The following is a 14,720-nucleotide window of genomic DNA, read 5'->3' as shown; positions in this document are numbered from 1 at the left end:
AACAAGAAAGAAACCCTAAGCCCAGCAGGAGAAGAGAAATCATAAAGATCAGAGCAGAAATCAATGAAATAGAAACCAAAAAAACAATAGAACAAATCAACGAAACTAGGAGCTGGTTCTTTGAAAGAATTAATAAAATTGATAAACCCCTGGCCCGACTTATCAAAAAGAAAAGAGAAAGGACCCAAATAAATAAAATCATGAATGAAAGAGGAGAGATCACAACTAACACCAAAGAAATACAAACTATTATAAGAACATACTATGAGCAACTCTACGGCAATAAATTTGACAATCTGGAAGAAATGGATGCATTCCTAGAAACATATAAACTACCACAACTGAGCCAGGAAGAAATAGAAAGCCTGAACAGACCCATAACCAGTAAGGAGATTGAAACAGTCATTAAAAATCTCCAAACAAACAAAAGCCCAGGGCCAGACGGCTTCCCGGGGGAATTCTACCAAAGATTTAAAGAAGAACTAATTCCTATTCTCCTAAAACTGTTCCAAAAAATAGAAATGGAAGGAAAACTTCCAAACTCATTTTATGAGGCCAGCATCACCTTGATCCCAAAACCAGACAAGGATCCCACCAAAAAAGAGAGCTATAGACCAATATCCTTGATGAACACAGATACTCAACAAAATACTAGCCAATAGGATTCAACAGTACATTAAAAGGATTATTCACCACGACCAAGTGGGATTTATTCCAGGGCTGCAAGGTTGGTTCAACATCCGCAAATCAGTCAATGTGATACAACACATCAATAAAAGAAAGAACAAGAACCATATGATACTCTCAATAGATGCTGAAAAAGCATTTGACAAAGTACAACATCCCTTCTTGATCAAAACTCTTCAAAGTGTAGGGATAGAGGGCACATACCTCAATATCATCAAAGCCATCTATGAAAAACCCACCGCAAATATCATTCTCAATGGAGAAAAACTGAAAGCTTTTCCGCTAAGGTCAGGAACACGGCAGGGATGTCCATTATCACCACTGCTATTCAACCTCGTACTAGAGGTCCTAGCCTCAGCAATCAGACAACAAAAGGAAATTAAAGGCATTCAAATCGGCAAAGAAGAAGTCAAATTATCACTCTTCGCAGATGATATGATACTATATGTGGAAAACCCAAAAGACTCCACTCCAAAACTGCTAGAACTTATACAGGAATTCAGTAAAGTGTCAGGATATAAAATCAATGCACAGAAATCAGTTGCATTTCTCTACACCAACAGCAAGACAGAAGAAAGAGATATTAAGGAGTCAATCCCATTTACAATTGCATCCAAAACCATAAGATACCTAGGAATAAACCTAACCAAAGAGACACAGAATCTATACTGAGAAAACTATAAAGTACTCATGAAAGAAATTGAGGAAGACACAAAGAAATGGAAAAATGTTCCATGCTCCTGGATTGGAAGAATAAATATTGTGAAAATGTCTATGCTACCTAAAGCAATCTACACATTTAATGCAATTCCTATCAAAGTACCATCCATCTTTTTCAAAGAAATGGAACAAATAATGCTAAAATTTATATGGAACCAGAAAAGACCTCGAATAGCCAAAGGGATATTGAAAAAGAAAGCCAACGTTGGTGGCATCACAATTCCGGACTTCTGGCTCTATTACAAAGCTGTCATCATCAAGACAGCATGGTACTGGCACAAAAACAGACACATAGATCAATGGAACAGAATAGAGAGCCCAGAAATAGACCCTCAAATCTATGGTCAACTAATCTTCGACAAAGCAGGAAAGAATGTCCAATGGAAAAAAGACAGCCTTTTCAATAAATAGTGCTGGGAAAATTGGACAGCCACATGCAGAAAAATGAAATTGGACCATTTCCTTACACCACACACAAAAATAGACTCAAAATGGATGAAGGATCTCAATGTACGAAAGGAATCCATCAAAATCCTTGAGGAGAACACGGGCAGCAACCTCTTCGACCTCTGCCGCAGCAACATCTTCCTAGGAACAACGCAAAAGGCAAGGGAAGCAAGGGAAAAAATGAACTACTGGGATTTCATCAAGATCAAAAGCTTTTGCACAGCAAAGGAAACAGTTAACAAAATCAAAAGACAACTGACAGAATGGGAGAAGATATTTGCAAACGACATATCAGATAAAGGACTAGTGTCCAGAATCTATAAAGAACTTAGCAAACTCAACACCCAAAGAACAAATAATCCAATCAAGAAATGGGCAGAAGACATGAACAGACATTTCTGCAAAGAAGACATCCAGATGGCGAACAGACACATGAAAAAGTGCTCCATATCACTCGGCATCAGGGAAATACAAATCAAAACCACAATGAGATATCACCTCACACCAGTCAGAATGGCTAAAATCAACAAGTCAGGAAATGACAGATGCTGGCGAGGATGCGGAGAAAGGGGAACCCTCCTCCACTGTTGGTGGGAATGCAAGCTGGTGCAGCCACTCTGGAAAACAGCATGGAGGTTCCTCAAAATGTTGAAAATAGAACTGCCCTATGACCCAGCAATTGCACTACTGGGTATTTACCCTAAAGATACAAACGTAGTGATCCAAAGGGGCACGTGCACCCGAATGTTTATAGCAGCAATGTCCACAATAGCCAAACTATGGAAAGAACCTAGATGTCCATCAACAGATGAATGGATCAAGAAGATGTGGTATATATACACAATGGAATACTATGCAGCCATCAAAAGAAATGAAATCTTGCCATTTGCGACAACATGGATAGAACTAGAGCGTATCATGCTTAGCAAAATAAGTCAAGCAGAGAAAGACAACTATCATATGATCTCCCTGATATGAGGAAGTGGTGATGCAACATGGAGGCTTAAGTGGGTAGAAGAAGAATAAATGAAACAAGATGGGATTGGGAGGGAGACAAACCATAAGTGACTCTTAATCTCACAAAACAAACTGAGGGTTGCCGGGGGGAGGGGGTTTGGGAGAAGGGGGTGGGATTATGGACATTGGGGAGGGTATGTGATTTGGTGAGTGCTATGAAGTGTGTAAACCTGGTGATTCACAGACCTGTACCCCTGGGGATAAAAATATATGTTTATAAAAAATAAAAAATAAAAAAAAAATATATTCCTACAAATAATAACATTTTCTCACTTACTTTGCTCTACTGTGACCTTTGATAAATACAAAACAACTTAGCAATTACCAAGCCAAAACCACTAAGATGAAAACTTGCAAAATGAAGTGAAAATTTTTTTAGTAGTTATTTTTGTCCTGGGAACATATTCCACTAAGAGAATACAATCAGAACATTATGTTGAATAGGTATTTGAATAAATTATTTTATCTGTATGGTTATATATCTTTTTGCTGGATGGCCTGACATTATGTACTTCCTGATATGATATTTTAGAAAGTAACCAAACTTGCCTCTGTGGAACATTTTTAGAAAAAAAAAATTTTTTTTTAAAAGATTTGTATTTATTTATTTGACACACAGAGATCACAAGTAGGCAGAGAGGCAGTCAGGAGAGAGAGATTGGAGGAAGCAGACTCCCTGCCAATCAGAGAGCGGGATGTGGGGCTAGATCCCAGAATCCTGGGACATGACCTGAGCCAAAGGCAGAGGCTTTAACCCACAGAGCCACCCAGGCACCCCCCCAATTTTTTTTTTTTAATTTGAACTTAATCATGAGAAAATAGAAAAACTCAGAATATGCAAGTTTTCAAGGGAACTCCTCAAATTATTCTATCTCATAAAGAACGGAAGGAGGAAGTAAAAGGCTCGTACTCCCCCCAAGATGGGGTGTGTAGTGCATCATCCTTGATTAGACCTTGGGTTAGAAAAATAGTTATAAATTATATTTGGGGAGTAACTGTAGGAGTTTAATAATGAATTATACCTTTAATGATAGTATTAAATTACTGTTATTTTCTTATCTATGGCAATGATGTTTTACATAGGAGAATGCTCTTACTCTTGGGATCTACAACAAAATGAAATTTCACAATGCCTGTTACATTTTTAGATGGTCTGAGCAAAGGGAAAGTGTTTTTGTAAGTATCATACACACACACACACACACACACACACCTATTTGCAGACCAGGAATATAAATGATGACACCCAAACTAAAATATTAAAATAATAGAACTCTAATAGACAGCACAAGCTTAAAAAGTTTTCTAAAGGGTATCCTGGGTGGCTCAGTTGGTTAGGCGTCTACCTTCGGCTCAGGTCAGGATCTTGGGGTCCTGGGATTGAGCCCCACATTGGGCTTCCTGCTCAGCAGAGAGCCTGCTTCTCCCTCTTCCTCTGCTACTCCCCCTCCTTGCTCTCTCTCTAATAAATGAAAAATCTTAAACACCCACAAAAAAGTTTTCTACAGCTTTGTATGCTATAAATCAGTATTTGACCAACATGGGTCAGCGCACCTATGGCCCACAGAATTATTCATAGGTTTGTGTTCAATGTAGATACCTGGGTCCTATGCCAGATAATGTCGGGACATAGGCCCTGAAATTTATATTTTGTCAAATGGACTAAATGTCCTTTATGAATATCAAAATATCCAGAACAATAGTTGTGAGGACAGACTGGCTATTTAATACATTACAATTGGATTAATTAAACTAAAGCTGTGAAGCAAGTAAGGCATTTCCCTTGATAATTTTAGTGGCTCCCCTTGGAATAAAGAAAAGCACTAGAATCTTCAGCTGAGAAATGTAAGATTCTGTGTGAACAGTCGTCAGCTCTTTCAAATTTTATGTAATTTTCTCTATCTGTGCACTACATACAACCTCCTTAGTACTCTACTTCCAACTAAGCACATGACCTTTCAGTCATATTGACCACTGATTGCTACTGTAGCATATTTGGAAGTTTTTTGTGACTTGGTTCCTATTTTCACCTCCCTATGCAATGCTTTTGTTTAGCACCAACTCCCAGCCTCTACCCCAATCTGTCTAAATCTCCCCCAAATTTCAGAACCTTTTAAGATTTTATTTATTTATTTATTTGAGAGAGAGCATGTGCAGGGTGAGGGGCAGAGGGAGAAACAGACTCCTACCTGAGCAGAGACTCCCCTGCCCAGTGTGGGGCTTGATCCCGGGACTCTGGGATCATGACCTGAGCAGAAGACAGAGTCTTAACCAATTGAGCCACCCATGCTTTAACTCTGTTTAAATCTTCAGCTCTTTCTGATATTCCTACTCCATATCCCATCAGCACTTCATACTTCTACGAAAGCATGTATGCCTTGAAGAAGGATCACTTGTGGCATGCACCAGTATGAATATGTATCTGTATGAGTCCCTAGAGGATTAGTCCAGGATTTGTAATCCCTAGCTCATCTAACATGTCATTTTATTTATGGAAAGTGTTTAATACTTGCTTGTTGACTATAATAAAAATGTTTAATGTTTTCCCACCTTTTATGTACCATTATACTAAGCCTTGTAGTTCACTACAAAAATTTAAAGGGCTTCCCAAGAGATACCTACCCTTTCACTTTTCATAATAAGTAAATGACTAATTTGTAACCACAATATTTATTGTGACATAGTCATTACTTCTACAGTAAGCTACCAGGGCCTTGATTTTTCACTAAGAATAAGGTAGGGTACCATTGTAGACATGATTTATGTTTTAAAAGGATCACTCTGGGCTTTTCTGTTGAGTCAGACTGAAGACTGTTTCTTCTAAAAAGAAACAAGGGACTAAGCAAAGACAGAAAAGGAGACTAAGACAAAGGAAGAGCTGAAGCAGGGAAACCATTTAGGGAACTACTGACATCACCCAGGATTAAAATGATGGTGCCTTGAACCTGGACTATTGCAGGGCAGAACCTTAGAACTATCTGAGTTCTGAGTATCCTCTGAAGGTAGGCTCCTGTAGGATTTCCTGGTGAATTGGATGTGGTATATGTAACAAGAAAGCGGTCAATTTAATGATTTTGAACTAGGGGTGCCTAGGTGGTTCAGTTACGCATCTGCCTTCGACTCAGTCATGATCCAAGAATCCTGGGATGGAGCCCCGTATCGGGCTCCCTGCTCAGTGAGGAGTCTGCTTGTTCCACTGTCCCTCCCCACTGCGTGTGCTCTTTTAAAGAGTAAGGATTTTTGAACGAGATAACTGAGTGATGGACTGGCCATCAACTGAAATAGGAAAAAACATTAGGTGGAACAGGTTTGTGTATGGGGGGGGGAGATACCCCCAGAGCTCAGTTTGGACATGTTACATTAGACATGTCTAAGGAGATCCTTGACTATATGGGTATAGAGTTCAAGAGGGAGGCCTTGGCTGGGGATAAATTTGGAAGTCAGGGAGGGAGAGTGGGTACAGAGGAAGACCTGCAAAAGGGACTAAGAAGGAGCAACCATGAGTGATGCAGGGAAGAAACAGAAGAGTATGGCATCTGGAAGCCAAATGAGAGCAGTACAGTAAGGAAGGAGAAGTGGTCCTCCATGATAACTTCTCACAGGACATGTAAGATGAGGACTGGAACTGGCCAAATGGATTCAGAAAACTGGTAGGTTAGGAGAGCAGTTCTGAACTAGCACTGGAAATAAAAGCCTGATAGAAGAGTGTTTAGAAGGGGCACCTGGGTTGCTCAGTCGGTTAAGTGTCTGCCTTTGCCTCAGGCCATGATCCCAGGGTCCTGGGATTAAGTCCCAAGTGGGGCTCTCTGTTCAGTGGGAAGTTCTGCTTCTCCCTCCACCCCCCACTTGTGCTTCCTCTCTCTCTCTCACTCAAAAAAATAAAGCCTTAAACCTGCCCACCCCACCCCCCAAAAAACCCACAAAAGGTGTCCTATTTTAGGCCACCCTTAAAAAAAAAAAAAAAAAGATGTTTAAAGGAATACAGAACAGGAAATTGAGATCCTGGATCCCTTGAAGGATTTTGCTACACAGGGGCACACAGAAATGAGGTGGTAGATGGCAGGGGATGTGAAAATAAAAAGGTGTTACTTTACTTGGGATTTTTTTAAACTGGGAGAATTCTATACCAAAAGGAATGCCACTTTCTAGTAGAGAGAAACAACATAGGAGAAATGGAGACTTCTAGAGGCGAGTTCTTGAGAGGAGAGGGAAGAGCTGGGCTCCAGTGCCCATGTGGGAGGCTGTGTTAGGTGAGAACAGGTATGGCTCCTCTTGGTTAATAGGCAGTACCACAGATTAAACATCCTGTCCTCTCAAAATTCCTCTGCTGAAGTCCTAATCCCTAATGTGATGGTATTTGGAGGTGGGGTCTTTGGGAAGTAATTAGATCAGGAGTGTAGAACAGCTATGATGGGATTAGTGCCCTTATTAGCAGATTAAAAGAGAAGCAAGGGGAGACCTAATCCCTCTCTCTCTCTCTCTCTCTCTCTCTCTCTCTCTCTCTGCCACGTGAGGATACAGGAAGACTTCCCTTTGCAAACTAGGAAGAAAAGTTTTCACCAGCAACAAAATCAGCCAGTACCTTGATCCTGGGCTTCCCAGCCTCCAGAAGTAAGTGTCTGTCGTTTAAACCTCCCAGTCTATAGGGTTTTATTACAACAGCCCCAGAGAAGACAGGCAGGAAGACAGAGCTGTGATGCAACCACTGGAGAAAGGGTGAAAGGAGAGTCCCCCAGGGTAGGAGAGCCACAGTGAAGTCTGGAAATAGTACCAGACTTAACCAAAGGACCTGAATCAGTCTTGAGAAAATTCTGGTCCTAAATTCTGGAGTTAAAGCTTTAGCGTTCTCTAGCATCTTCAATCTGGAAAGCTCCACAGCTGTTGCTCTAACAGCTTCCAGAGGGTTTCTGATGCCTTAAATGTAAAAGTTGCTCTACCTCTTAGAGCTTTCAAGGACATCTGTTGATATCTACTTTTTTCCAAGATTCTACAAATAGAACCTGGAAACCTGTAGGATTAGACACTAGTCTCCAGGTCTTTTTTCTCTAGAACTAATCTGCACAGGTGAGTAGCGGGGAGAACCTTCACCCCCGAAGCACCAGTTGTGATATAAACAGCAAGATGAACAAAACCGGAGCAAACCCTGAAGAAGTCACAGCCTGGCTATTAACTAGAGGAGTCAGAACTCAGCAGAACTCAATGCAACTCAGTTGCATTCTTTAAGATCATACATGGTCTCAGAGCTCATCTCTCTTGCTGATAAAGTATTGGACCAAGATTCAATTACAAATTGAATTTCATGTAACAAATGGGTGAATGATAGCATGGATTCAAAGAGCAAAATAGTAAGCAATTTCTGTTGAGGCATGAGTTGAGATTCAGCCAGAAGGCAGGTTCAACAAGTGAGAAGATGTTTCAGGGCTTCTGGGGGTGTCATCTGAAGTTCTTTAAGTTTACCAACCTCAGCAGCATTAATTAAAATTAATTAAAGTTAGCACATTAAAAATTAAATGCTTGCAGCTTGAAGGGCAATTTTGTTTCTTAAAAAATTAAATATCCCTATACAGAGTGATCTTCTATTACAACTTACCCTGAAGAACTTTCTCTGCAGTTACCGCCATGGTAAATACTATTGTGAAATAATGCCCATTGAGAACACCTGCACTATGCACATTTCTTAAGTCACATTAAGAAATGCTTGACCAATTTAAGTTCTTAAACAAAAAGAAAGGGGAAATAAATACATCTGGGCCTCAAGACGAGAGCTGAAATCCCTAGCTCTGAGATGTAGTTAGGCTATCATTTGGAACGCATAATTTAATTTTTCTAACCCTTAGTTTCTGCTCCGTAAGGGTAATAATTTCTGCCCTTGCATTGTCATTTTCAGGGATTCAATAAGATAAAATATATAAATCACCTAACATGGTCTAGGAAGCTACAGATATTTAACAGGTATTTGTTGAACCTGAGAATGACAGCAGGAAAACATCTCAATGGAAAAGCTGAGGGGTATGCTATTATCTAAGAGACTGATAAGCAAGAAGGCTCGGGGGAGTTTCCTGATTTTAGGTACTTACATGTGTGCACAGCTCATAGCCACCTCCATTCCAGAACCTAGTATTTGCCTCAAGCTTGGGTTAAACCCCACTTTCCCTACTCCTATGCCAAAATTCCTCTGATTCAAAGCCTCCAGCTATGAAAAAGAAAAACAAAACAAAACAAAAAAAACCCATTCACCATCTTGAAGAGTTGTGGGCACTGAGGCAAACATGTTGTTTGGAGAGTGGTTTGCTTAGGAACGTGTGTGAAGACGTCATGTGGGAGAGAAAGAACGGGCAGTATTTTATGGTTCTGCGCCTGAATTTTCTCAGCAGGAAATCACTTTGCCTGGACAGCCGCAATGCTTGCTAAGAACAGGATTGGCTACAGGATACTATTTCTCTTTTACGCCACAACATACAAAGTCTTGTCCTATTAACTAATAACTCTGACTAAAAACCGGTAGCCAAAAACAGAGGGGCACATATTGACAAAGGTGTCATTCCCAGATGATAAAAGATCCACCCAACTGTGAAACAGGAACCACGGGCCCACTCTGTTCTTACTACTCTTCACCCCCAGGAATATTAGCATCAGTTTTTTGACATAGCGTTCTGCAGGGTACTTTGACTGCCAAGTCCAAAAGCATGTGGGAAAGTGAGCCCATGGACTGCCTTGCCCTTCCCATCTATGTCCAAATCCTCACTGGTCAAAGTCATTGTTGGAATTGAGATTTTCCAGGAGAAATGGTAAAAGTACGAATTTACCTCAGTTCTTGCATAACACTCATGAATGTAGTTTGGGAGGAGGGTCAGCCCTCCGTTGGCAGAAGCAAGGAATAAAACAAAACAACAAAATTTGAGAAAGAGAGATTCCCATTTAGACATTGCATTACTTTCCTAGGGCTGCTGCTGTACAAATTACCACAGACTGAGTGACTTAAAAACAGCACAAATATCGGGCGCCTGGGTGGCTCCATCAGTTAAGCCTCCAACTCTTGGTTTCAGCTCAGGTCAGATCTCAGGGTCCTGGGATCAAGCCCCATGTCAGGCTCCATACTCAGCACGGAGTCGGCTTGTCCCTCTCCCTCTGCTCCTCCTTGTGGGCTCTCTCTCAAATCAATAAAATCTTAAAAACCCACAAGTTCATTCTCTTACAGTGTGGTGGCCAGAAATCTACAGTCAAGGTGCTATCAGGCTTCCTTGCAAAGGTTCTAGTGGAGAACACTTCCTTGGCTCCTCCAGTTCCTGGTGACTATAGTCACTGGGGCTCTGTATTCACAAGGCCTTCTCCCTCTATCTCCCTCTCCCTTTATAAGGCCACATTTCATTGAATTTAGGCCCCATCTGATTAATCCAGGATGATTCAAGACCTTCAATCACATCTGCAAAAACCCTATTTCCAAATAAGGTTGTGTTCACAGTACCAGGGATTAGAATGTGGACATCTTTTTGGAGCCACTGTTCAACCCATTACAGACATTAAAATTTCCCTTGGCTGGGGTGCAACAGAAGTGAATTCAGTCACTGACCAGAAGGATCTGTGAATAGATCTTAGACACCATGCAACTAGGATGGCTCAAAACGAACCACCTCCTCCTTCACCCACATTGACAGTGGTTTAGTCAAAAACCTCTTCATTACGGGGCACCTGGGTGGCTCAGTGGGTTAAAGCCGCTGCCTTCAGCTCGGGTCCTGATCTCAGAGTCCTGAGATTGAGCCCCACATCGAGCCCACTTTCTTCTCTCTCTCTGCCTGCTTGTGATCTCTGTCTGTCAAATAAATAAATAAAATCTTTAAAAAAACAAAACAAAAAAAACAAAAAACCCTCTTCATTCCCTCTGAATACAGCAAAACTGCTGCAGCAGAAGCTGGGAGCAGCTTATGAGAAACCTTTGCGACCTCTTTGTCCATTTATCCCTTTCTCTACCATCCACAAGAAAGTGTCTTTTAAACTGATACACCGTCACCTGCTTCCCTATTTTCAAAATTACATCAGTTGTACATCCTCATTCTTATTAGTGACTGTGCTATGCTTGCACCCCAGCTCAAGGGAAGTATTTTTCCCCCAAAATCACTACATAAATAACAGCCTATTTTGAAACAAATTGTTGCCTATAGTATGTAAGGCCTAGCTGATAAAAGTCATTCCCTGAGTTGAAATCAGGAGCAACCTCTAAAAAAGTCCCTGTTTGGCTGGAATAAAGAAACTGCAAGGTGTTGTGGAAATATCATAGACCCAGAGTCAGGCATTTCTGGATTCAAATCTAATGCTTTTCTGCATATTACTTGCATAATCCTAGATATGGTTCTCCTCCCTACTAATTCATTCACTTCCTCATTTATAAAATGAAGTTGTTACTACTTCCTAGCGTTGTTGTGAGGGTTATAAAAAATGCAGTGTCGGGCATATAGCAGATTATGTAGCTATAATTGTCCTACAGGAATCTTCTGGAGTTCTATATAATAACTGCCATGGGAATTAGCATTCCTATCTGAAAATCTAAATTTTAAGCTGTTCTCAAAAATCAATAGGAGTATTTGTAAAGGCCACTTTTCTTCTTGGCATTTCTGTAGTTTTGCCAATTTGGAGCCCTATGTACTGGCGAGAATATCCACCTGCCAGTTTTACTTGCAAGCATTGGATTTTTGGGGCCACCACCCAGGACGTTCTAGATGTGAAGCACCTCCTTCCAAGGTATTCAAGGTCAGTCTCAGCTCTCAGATTCTCTATCACTCTCATTGCCTGAGGCAAGTGAACTGAGGACTGCAATGCCTCACGTAAAGCCAGTGAAACAACTTCTCCACTGTGACGTCTTCTCTTTATTTTACAGTTGATCAGAATCAACGTCATAATTAAAGTTTGTTTCACCCACATAGATAACACTTGGCCTAACTACATGAGAACTCTTTGATTATTGCCATTATTGATGTTTTAAGATAAATAAATGAAAAGTTCTTTCGAATAATTGGGCATTTGGCATCAGTGAGGAAATTGGGTCAAAAAAAATGACAATAGGGCTTGCTTTGAAAATAAGAAATGGACAGCAAGCTCCTATCTATAGTTGTAGGCTTTTCATAATAATTTATCACAGGGGCTGGGTCTAGGGCTTGCCCTGGGAAGAGCCAGAATTGGAGGTACAATCAACTGCCTAGAAGGCAGACCCTTGATTGAGCAAAGAAGAGTCAAAACCAGTGAATCAGGACAAAGGGCAATTACGTGCCCAGACACTCAAGGAGTATGCTAGCTCATGTATGACTTGCCATGATAGGTCTACTACACAGAAAAGAATGTAAGATTTTCACTCATACAGGTCTACAGGATAAGGCAGATGTTAGGGGCGGGGGGAGGCAAAATCTACCATAGATTAGGGGAGGATATCCAGTCCAAAAGAAAGAGTACCCTGTTCAAAGACTCCAGAGATGAGCAACAAGAGACAGCTTTGCTAATGGATGGCACCACATATGGTCAGAAGGGATACTGAAATCACAGCAGGCAAAAACAGATAGGGACATCTCCCTAGATCAGGAAAAATAGGGGAGGATGGATATGGATTAGAATCTAGTACAGGTTTCAAATTAGCTAACTATTCGTTTCAGCCATTCAATGTAATTCTACCATTTACTGTGCTCCCACTGTCCACCTACCTTGAATGGCTCAGCAGCTAGGATGATCCCTCACGGCTGTGCAGGGCCTGGAAGCCACTTCCATTTGTTGAAATAGAAGCAAAATATGAAAAGGGTCTACCTCTTTTTTAGAGGGGAAGAGTAAGACATTCATAAAAGTGCCTAACAGATCACAAGTCCTTAATAAATACTTGTGTAAAGACAGCATTCTCCACATGTACTCAGACATTCTCCTTAGCTTTTCTAGTCCATTGTTAAGTAAAAACAGATACAAAGATAAAGGTGAGAAAATACCATCGAATCCCATGGGGTTAGACACTGAGCTTCTCTTACCACATTCTCTATTCCATAGCTTGGTAATTTCTTACATATGATAGCATCACCATCGTCAGAGGACCACAGAAATGAATTATTTACCCTCTGTTGCTATGTAAAACTACCTTCCACTGTAGCTAATTCAATGCTGTCTTACCTCACTTCTTAGAGCCGAATGCCCAATACCAGGTGAAATTTGGTTCAAGAGGTAGAAAAACTTAACCAGTGTAAGGACAGTTGGTCAAAAATACCCAGGATGACTCTTCGTGTGTGTGGACCAAGAACAGGAACAAAGGGGTGCCTGGGTGACTTAGGTAAGCGTCTGACCCGTAATTCTGGCTCAGGTCATGATTTCATGGGTAATGAGATCAAGCCCCGCATCCACTCTTCTCTTTCTCTCTGCCTCCCCCTCACCACTCATGCACTCTCTAAAATAATTAAATAAATCTTAAAAAAAAAAAAAAAGGAACAAAAGAATTCTAACACTTGTTATGCTTCAGAATTTTTTTTTTCTTACACATTTAATTCACAGAGACAGGGAAAAAGAAAGGATGGGTGTGGGGAGACGGACTGCTTATAGATGGGACAGGTAACAGGCATCCTGAGAAGCAGGTCTGTCATAGGACCCTACCAGCAAGCACCAGCCCAGATCCAAGGAGGTCTGGGCAGCAAAAGATTTTTGCACTGCCATCATTAGTTTTGCTCTAGCAGCAAATTATCTCAACTCTCTAGGACTCAGTTTCCTCATCTGTAAATCAAAAAGGCTGAACTAGATCATCTTTAAGTTATAGCATTGATTTGCAGGCACTCAATGGGTATCCCTTCAAGATGTGGCCCCCTCCCTGCTAATCTCTTCGTTTTCATTTATTCAGCTCTGCTCTGATCATGCTCGGCCCTGTTTCCATGGGGAGTCTGTCTTCAGAAGCATGATTATTCTACGTGCATCCATCTGAAGCTTATTTCTGCAGTAAGCATCTGTTTCCACTCAGGTAAGAGACTGGGATGGATCTGCTCTCAGAGATGTGTGGGTCCATGTACCATGTGTGCTAGGCAGGGGAGAATCAACTGGAAAGACTGAAATGCTTGAAAAATCATTAAATGCCCCTCAGAAACCTCCAGAAATAGAAAAAGAGAAGGCAGACTTGAGTACTTGTCAATCCAGCAAAATGTGAACCTTAAACAGACTGCTGCAAAGGAGAAGCAAGCCAGCCCTGGTCCCTGTGTTCTCTCTCCCCCAGAACGAGCTCATCAGCGGGAGGGGAGAATCAAGAGGCAGTCTTCACAGAGTTCAGGCTGAGCGTCAGAGAGAAAATTGAATTCTGTAGTGGCAGAAATGGTGACTTGGAAGGGTCAACATCAACATTTAGTGATGGATACAGCTTGGGGTGACTTAGAATTTTTAAAAGTACTCAAGAAAATCAAGAATTAAGGATCCAAGTAAACACTGTTTCAGAGCCTCCGGAGAACTGGCCAGGTTAGAATAAGCATCTGACTCCTAGAAGATGGAGAGGAGAGAAATTCAAATAACCAAGAATTGTCATAAGTATGTATTAATAATAGTGCACTGAGAAAGTATAATCAAGGGCTATAGCCTAGAAGTCAGAGAGGAGCCAAAGATGACTCGTGAATGTGTGGGAGCATTCCCCCATGGAGGACTCTCCATTCCCTGAGAGAGGCCCCAGGAAGATGATTCATTAGGGAACTCAGAGGGCAGGTGGGGAAAACAACTGGTTCAGTTTGGGACATGTTCATTTTGATGGACCCCTGACACATCCTAGAGAATCAGTCAAAGTAGACTATTGACAGCCCAAAGCCAATGTCTAACTTGAATATAGTAGGAAAGAGAATCTGAGGGTGGGAAACACCATC

This window comes from Mustela lutreola, chromosome 15 (genome assembly GCF_030435805.1).
Source record: "Mustela lutreola isolate mMusLut2 chromosome 15, mMusLut2.pri, whole genome shotgun sequence".
Classification (NCBI taxonomy): Eukaryota; Metazoa; Chordata; class Mammalia; order Carnivora; family Mustelidae; genus Mustela; species Mustela lutreola.
Note: the sequence above shows the minus strand (reverse complement) of the source record.